An 8,973-nucleotide genomic window follows, 5' to 3' on the forward strand; every position below is an offset into this window, starting at 1 on the left:
ATATTTTGGTGTCTCATGTTAGGAGCCTGAATATTTACAACTGTTAGATCTTACTGGAGAGTCCCCTATATTATGATAAAGTGCCCTTCTTTAGTTCTTATTACAGTCTTTGGCTTAAAAATCTAGTTTGTCTTGGGGCACCTGGGTGGCTCAGTCGGTTGGGCATCTGACTTCGGCTCAGGTCATGATCTCATGGTGTGTGGGTTTGAGCCCCACGTCAGGCTCTGTGCTGACAGCTCACAGCCTGGAGCCTGTTTCGAATTCTGTGTCTCCCTCTCTCTCTGCCCTTCCCTACTCATGCTCTGTCTCTCTGTGTCTCAAACATTGAAAAAAATTTTTTTAAATAATCTAGTTTGTCTGACACAAGTATGGCTACTCTGGCCCTCTTTTGTTATCCATTTGCATGACAAATGTTTCTACATTGCCCCACTTTCAATCGGCAGGTATCATTAGGTCCAAATTGAGTCTTTTGTAGGCAGCATATAGATGTGTCTTGGTTTTTTATCCATTCTGATGCACTATGTCTTTTGATTGGAGCATTTAGTCTATTCACATCCAGAGCAATTATCGATTGATATGTGTTTATTGCCATTTAAGTAGTTGTTTTGTCTTTGTTTCTGGAGATTTTCTCTGTTCCTTTCTTGTCTTCTCATCTTTGGTCTTTCTGTTCCGCTCAAAGAATCCCCTTTAATATTTCTTGCAGAGCTGGGTTAGTGGTCACGAAATCCTTTAGATTTTGTTCGTCTGGGAATCTATTTCTCCTTCTAATCTGAATGATAGCCTTGCTGTATAGAGAATTCTTGGTTGCAGACATTTCCTATTAAGACATTGAACATACCATGCCACTCCCTTCTGGCTTGCCAAGTTTCTTTTGAGAGATCTGCAGCCAGCCTTATGGGTCTTCCCTTGTAAGTTAGGGACTTCTTTTGTCTTGCTGCTGCTAGGATTTTTCTTTATCACTATATTTTGCAATTTTAATTAAATATGCCTCGACGTTGGCTGCTTTTGTTTATTTTGATGGGAGTTAGTACCTCCTGGATTTGGATGTCTGTTTCTGTCCCCAGAACACGGAAGTTTTCAACTATGATTTCCTCAAACAAACTTTCTGCCCCCTTTTCTCTCTTCTTCTTCTTCTGAGACTCCTATAATACAAATGTTATTATGTTTGATGGAGTCACTGAGTCTTCTCAGCAAGACCCTACTTTTTCATTCTTTGGGGTATATATCCAAGAGTGAAATTGCTAGTAGTTCTATTCTATTTTATTTTATTCTATTTATTATTTTTTTAGAGAGGGATAGAGTAAGTGCACAGGTTGGGGGAGGGGCAGAGGGAGAAAGAGAAGCTCATGCATGCTCTATGCCCAGCGCAGAGCTCAATGCAGGGCTTGATCTTACGAACTGGGAATCATGACCTGAGCTGATTTCAAGACGCTTAACTGACTGAGCCACCTGGGTGCCCCAAATACTAATTCTATTTTAAATATTTTTGAGGAGCTGCCATAGTGTTTTTCAGAGAAGCTGTACCTTTTTACATACCCACCAGTGATGCACAAGGATTCCCATTCGTCTTAGTTTTGTTTTGAAATAGTTTTGATTTCACGGATTACTCTGGAAGAGTCTCAGGTATCCTCAGGGGTTCCCATATCATAGTTTGAGATCAGCAACACAAAGACAAAGGAAAAATCCACTCCTGCTCCCTGATACTCTCCCTGCCTTATACATCTCTCTTCTGAAGTCTGGATTTGTGCTTTCTCCTGCACCCGTTACCCCCTCTTCCCTGTGCAAATACCCTCTGGTTCTTCAGCTCCAGTGTTAGGAACCTCTTTACCCATGACTATATAGTACAGCTATATACGAGCTATAGAAGCTCATGATTAAGGACGAAGGACCTGGTCTGCCTGGATTTGAATTTGGCTTCCACTGCTACTGCATTGTGTGCTCTTGAAGAAGTTGTTACTCTTTCCCCGAGTCTCGGTCTTATTTGAAAATGGGGGACAGGGGCGCCTGGGTGGCGCAGTCGGTTAAACGTCCGACTTCAGCCAGGTCACGATCTCGCGGTCCGTGAGTTCGAGCCCCGCATCAGGCTCTGGGCTGATGGCTCAGAGCCTGGAGCCTGTTTCCGATTCTGTGTCTCCCTCTCTCTCTGCCCCTCCCCCGTTCATGCTCTGTCTCTTTCTGTCCCAAAAATAAATAAACGTTGAAAAAAAAATTAAAAAAAAAAAAAAGAAAATGGGGGACAGTCCTAGAAAACCATTTAGACGAGTGAGGATTGAACTTGATAGTGCATATCAAGCACCCAGCCACAAGAAAATGTTTAGAATACCTCTGGTAGGGACCACTAGAAACTGGTAACCTCAGTTGCTTCTGGAGAGGGGAGCTAGTTTGACTTTGAATTGGATCCAGTGGGCTTTTTTATTAACTTATTCAAATTAAAGTTTTATTTATTAAAAAGGACTTCAACCATCTCCACTTTGACCACAGTTTGTACTTTCTAACTGATTAAACTCTTTCCAGCTTACCTTTTAATTCGGACAAAAGACCCTGCGGGCAAAGCATCCTCTGCCAGAAATGAAACTACTCCCTCAAGCAAGAATAACTGCCCTGATTTAGCAAGACCCTGGGGGACTGACCAAGGCAAAGACCCACCTGGCCTTTACTGCCCCTCTGCCCATACCTACCAACCTTTGTGCCACATTTTCCTTACAAAAGCCTAGAAATACATTCAACACTTTGGAGACAGTGTTTGAGATGCTAGTCTGCTGTCTTCCCAGTGTTGACCTCACTGAAATGCATTCCTTTCTTGTTCACCACCACTTGCCTGTTTGCCTTTGAATTTTGTCACTGGTGTGTGACCAAACCTGATCTGGTTGGGACCCCAGAGCCAGGTGCTCTTGCATTCCTTCACCCCAGCTATATTTCCTTTTTCAGAGTAAATAGGTAAATTGTTTTCTTAAAAAAAAAAAATGCATTCTCATACAACGAACAGTAAATTATAGCAAGACTAGAACGGGAGACTTGGAGAACTGTCTTTGGACTCAAATTCACACACCTGCATGGACCGAGGGTCTGGGAGTCATGGTTCCTTCCTGTTGATCACCTGGATGCAGCAGATTTGGGGAATGAGGGTTGTGATCCTGGAACAGCAATTGGGGCCTCCCAAATGGAAGGAAGTTCAAGAGAAAGTAATTCAACCTCCCCTTTTCTGGGAGAACCCCCAGACCTGTGTGGTCCGGACATTCTGGAGCCAGGTTCCCCTAGATAAGCCACGGAATACCACCTTCCCTGGATATATCTGGTTTTGCCAAATAGTCAACAAATATTTACTGACTGCTTCTCTCAGATGGACACAAAGATGACTAAGACAGATCTCTCCCAGTTTGGAGTTGAGATAGCTAAAAGCATGGGAAATGATTAGGTTCATTTTAGATACTGGTAAGGGTTGTCAGAGGTCAAATCATGTCACACCTCTGCTCAGTGCCACGACTGAATCCCAATTTCATGTAAAAGGACTATCCAAGTGTTTACCACATTATCCAAGTTCCTGCATGGTCTTCACCCACATTTCCATCTTCTCTGGCTTGATGTCCTGCCCACTTACCACATACTCGCTGCCCATTCAGATCCACTGGCACACCCTGCCTTGGGACCAGTGACTTTGTGGTTTCTTCTCAGACCACTTTCCCCCATGTGTCTAGGGATAACCCCCTCTCCTCCTTCAAATCTTTGCCAAAGACTTTTCTCATCTTCTCAGGGAAGCTTACCTTCACCACATACTCCAAATGGTAATCCACCTCAAAAATGGTTCTGCCTTCCATCCCCTCTATGAAGTACTCCATTTTCCTTAATACTCAATACTTTCTAACGTATTATAGAATTTACTTATTCATAATTTTTTGCCTCTGTCTCCTTCCATTAGAATCTAAAGTGTATGAGGGAAGAGATCTTTGCCTGTTTTGGAGATGATTTACCTTGAGAACTTAGAACAGTATGTAGCACACAGTGGGTACTCAGTAAACATTACAGTGAATTAATGAGGTCTATGAAGGAAAACACAGACTGTGGAAGTAAGAAAAAACAACACCACACACACCCTGGGTAAGGCTGGGCTGGGGAAGAGACGTATCTCTAAGCTGGATTTAAGTTTAGATTTAGATTGGACTAAACACCTTAATGCCTGAAAATAAGGTGTGAGAAGGAATAAAAGGATAAGGAATCTGTCCCAGGGCATATAGTCTTTTGGGTGAGGCAGAGACGATGGACATAGTGGGTCTGGATATCAGTAGCAGGAGGAAAAAATCTACAAATCTATTGTCTGACTATAGACCATCAAGCCCAGTCCACTCATTATCTCCATTATTTCTGCCACTGTATGGTTAGGGGGTGCCCTGGGATTCCCCCCAAAAGATCCTTAACATGGGCTCAGGGAAAGCTTTGCACAATAAATGACTTAAAAGCTGAGCCTCAGTATAGTTGAGCCCTCTGGACACGGACAGGCAAAGTGAGTGAACAAAGATACTACTTTCTTACACCATACACAAGAATAAATTCAAAATGGATTAACAACCTAAATGTGAGACCTGAAACCATAAAAAGCCTAGAAGAGAACACAGGCAGTAATCTCTTTGACATTGGCCACAGCAACTTTTTTCTAGATATGTGCCCAGAGGCAAAGGAAAGAAAAGCAAAAATCAACTATTGGGACTTCATCAAAATAAATAGCTTCTGGGGTGCCTGAGGCTCAGTCAGTTAAGTGTCCGACCTCAGCTCAGGTCATGATCTCGTGATTCATGAGTTCAAGCTCCGCATCGGGCTCTGTGCTGACAGCTGAGAGCCTGAAGCCTGCCTTGGATTCTGTGTGTGTGTAGCTCTCTGCTCCTCCCCCACTCACGCTATGTTTCCCTGTCAAAAATAAATAAACATTTATAAATAAATAAATAAATAAAGGGGTGCCTGGGTGGCGCAGTCGGTTAAGCATCCGACTTCAACCAGGTCACGATCTCGCGGTCCGTGAATTCGAGCCCCGCGTCAGGCTCTGGGCTGATGGCTCAGAGCCTGGAGCCTGTTTCCGATTCTGTGTCTCCCTCTCTCTCTGCCCCTCCCCCGTTCATGCTCTGTCTCTCTCTGTCCCAAAAATAAATAAACGTTGAAAATAAATAAATAAATAAAGCTTCTGCACAGTGAAGGCAACAATCAAAAAACTAAAAGGCAACCTATGGAATGGGAGAAGATATTTGCAAATGACCCATGTGATAAAGGGTTTGTATCCAAAATATAGAAAGAACTTATCAAACTCAACACTCAAAAAACAAATAATCTGATTAAAAATGGGCAGAAGACATGAACAGACATTTCTCCAAAGAAGACATCCAAATGGCCAACAGACACATGAAAAGATACTTATCATCAGGGAAATGCGAATCAAAACCACAATGAGGTATCACCTCACACCTGTCAGAATGATTAGAAACAACAACACAAGAAACAACAGGTATTAGTAAGGATGTGGAGAAAAAGGAACCCTAGTGCACTGTTGGTGGGAATGCACAGTGGAGCAGCCACTTTGAAAAACAATGTGGAGGTTCCCTTAAAAAAAATTAAAAATAGAACGATTCTAGGGGCACCTGGGTGGCTCAGTCGGCTGAGTATCTGATTTCAGCTCAGGTAATGATTTCACCATTCGTGGGTTCCAGCCCTGCGTCAGCCTCTGTGCTGACAGCTTGGAACCTGGAGTCTGCTTCAGATTCTCTCTCTCTCTCTCTCTCTCTCTCTGCCCTTCCCCTGTTCATTCTCTGTATCTCCCTGTCTCCATCTCTCTAAAACTGAATAAAACATTTAAAAATTTTTTTAAAAACCAAGAACTACTCAGCCATCAAAAATAATGAAATCTTGCCATTTGCAATGACATGGATGGAGCTAGAGAGTGTATTTCTAAGTGAAATAAGTCTGTCAGAGAAAGACAAATACCATGATTTCACTCATAAGTGGAATTTAAGGAACAAAACAAAGAAGCAAAGGAAAAAGAGAAAGAAATAAACGAAGAAACAGACTCTCACTATAGTGATCAAACTGGTGGTTACCAGAGGGGAGGGGGGTGGGGAGATGGGTGAAATAGGCGATGGGGATTAAGGGGTGCACTTGGCATGATGAGCAGTGGGTACTGTATGGAATTGTTGAATCACTAATATCGTATCCCTGAAACTAATACAACACTGTATGTTAATGAACTGGAATTAAAACAAAAACTAAAAGAAATAATAATAAGAAAAGGAACAGGGTGAAGAGGGTGAGGAGAAAGAGATGGGAACCTGGAAAAGGTGGGCAGGGGTCTTGGCAGAGAAAGGACAGAGGTGGAGACCCAGGGAGGGGCTGCTGTGCAAAATGTCCCCAGCTTCAGTCTTTCCATTTGTTAAATAGTGATTTTAATGCTCTCTTCTCAGGATTCGAGTGGGAAACTGCTTGGATCCGTTTTCTCCAAGATGGCTCTTGCAAGATGATTTTGCTTGAGCAGTGTTCATGTTCACTTTTTTTTTTTTTTTTTTTTTTTTTTTTTTTTGATGCACAAATGCATTAGAAAAAAAAATGAACAGGACTCCAGACTCATCCTCTAACATATATATATTGCTTAGGGTAAAGATACTTTTGTTTAAATGTGAGTTGATTTATAACACAGATGGTATGTGGACAGCCAGGTTTCTGAAGGTAACATGGGAGTGAGTGAAGGTGAGAAATAACAGAGTTAGAGGACTTTAGCAGAGCATCTAGCACAATGCCTGGCACAGAATAAATAGTCAACGGAGGGATGGTAGCAGTTCTTGTTGTGGCTGTTGTGATTACAATGACTTCTAAGGCTGGGGCTGCTGGTGGGGAAGTGTGGGGTGCTGGTGCCTGGCTCCCAAGGGTGCAGCTGCAGCTGCAGCTGAGTTTTGCCTTTTTCGTTTTGGTGACAAGCTGGGCTGGGGCGACTGTGGGAGAAATGGCTGAAGCGGGGAGGGGCGGTCAAGGGTATCAGTTTGGGAGGGTTCTTGGGGGAGGGTGAGTGGGCCTCCCCATGCCTCCACCCCTGCCCTTTATCATCCTTGGCTTATACTGACTGAAGTCTGGACAAAGGACCCTGGGTGGGGAGCTGATTACCGCTAGAGAACAGACTGGCTCAGCCAAGGGGCTTAGAGGAGAAGACTCCAGTTCCAAGTCCCTGGCTTTTAAGGAACTGACAATTTGCGGGGCTCATTAGGAATTCCAGCAGTGTCTTATACATGACTCCAAAACCTGCTAAGAGCACTAATGGGGTTGCAAAGCCAGACCTGTTGGGTTGGGGTAAATCACCAAAGCCCTCTGAATTTCCACCTTTAAAATTAAGAGAATTAAAAAAAAATTTAAATTAAATTAAATTAAATTAAATTAAATTAAGAGAATTTGTCCATGCCATAAAGGCAAAAGACTTAAAAACAAGTAAATCACTTTTGACAAGTTTTTTTTTTTTTTTTTTCTTTTTAAGAGCTAGTGAAACTTTAAGAGGATTATTTCACGCCATAAACCTTCAGGGGCTTCTTAGCACTCATTGAAGACAAAATTCCTAACAAGCCATCCTGAACTACAAATTGCATAACCTCTTTGTTCTACCTGTAAAATGCAGATATGTTATCAGTACCTATTCAACAAGATGGTTGAGAGTTAAGACATTTGGAACTGTGTCTGGACATAGCTGGTGCTGAGTGTGAGCTGTTCTTAGAAACACAAACCTATCTCTCCCACCTCAGGGCCTTTGCACATGCTATATTCTTTATTCAGAACACTGGGTCCCAATCTTTTTACTTAGTTTCCTTCCACCTTTCAATATCAGTTCACCAGGGACTTCCTTATGGAAGGCTGTCCTGATATCCTGAGTCCTCCCATAGATTGATCAGTCCCGTCAATCTATGTTTTAACTAAACTCTTTCCCTCGTGGCATTTATCACAGTTGTGCATTATGTGCCTTATTCTTTTGATGAATAACATCAATGTCCCCACTGGACTGTAAGGCTAGAGTCATGGGCTGAATTGTTTCCCCCAGATTCATATGCTAAAGTACTAATCCCCAATACCTCAAGTTGTATTTGGAGATGGGGCCTTTAACGTGGTGATTAGATTAAACTGGGGTCACCAGGCCCTCATCTAATCTGACTGGTGTTCTTATAAGAAGAGGATATTAGAACATAGACACATACAAAAGAGGGAGGAACATGTGAGGACATAGGAGAAGATGGCCATACAGCCAAGGAGAGAAGTCTCAGAATTAAATTAACCCCACTGACACCTTGAACTTGGACTTCCAGCCTCCAGAACTGTGGAAATAAATTTCTGTTGTTAAAGCCACACAGTCTGTGGTACTTGTTATGAAAGCCCAAACAGACTCACATAGGTATCAACTGAGTTGGATTTTGCTTCTTTTTGTATTCCCAGAGCCCAGCACTGAGCAGGTGCTCCATAAATATTGACTGGTGGGTGAATGGAGGTGCTGGGGGTCAGGCAAACAGCACTAAAGATCACTTTGAGCTTTTATCTGCTTTGCTGCACATGGCTGGTCTCAGCTGCCCAGAACCACCTCTTTCTGTTTCTGGGCCTGGGACATGGCTTTGGGTCTTTATGTCTTTCCTGGGCACAATGTAATACACTAGCACTTGGGGGATGATGTGTTGGTCTGTGGAGGCAGATTGTGGCTTGGGGGAGTTGTTTCTTTAAAATAATTTTTTCATTAAAATAGTTAACACAGACTCACTGAGAAAGCCAGGAAAATAAAGAAACACACAGAAAGGAAAGAACTATCGTCCACTATTTTCAATCCCCAGGAGTATTGCTCTTAGCACCAGTATTTCCTTTCAGGCATTTTTCCATAGTTTTCCCTTTCCCTTTCAAAGTTTTGGTTCTCCACTATACATATACTGTTTTTATTCTGATTTAAAATTAATTTAGCTCAAGTTTTCCCCAAGGCATATT

The sequence above is a fragment of the Herpailurus yagouaroundi genome, unplaced genomic scaffold (genome assembly GCF_014898765.1).
Source record: "Herpailurus yagouaroundi ecotype Mexico unplaced genomic scaffold, PumYag 222, whole genome shotgun sequence".
Classification (NCBI taxonomy): domain Eukaryota; kingdom Metazoa; phylum Chordata; class Mammalia; order Carnivora; family Felidae; genus Herpailurus; species Herpailurus yagouaroundi.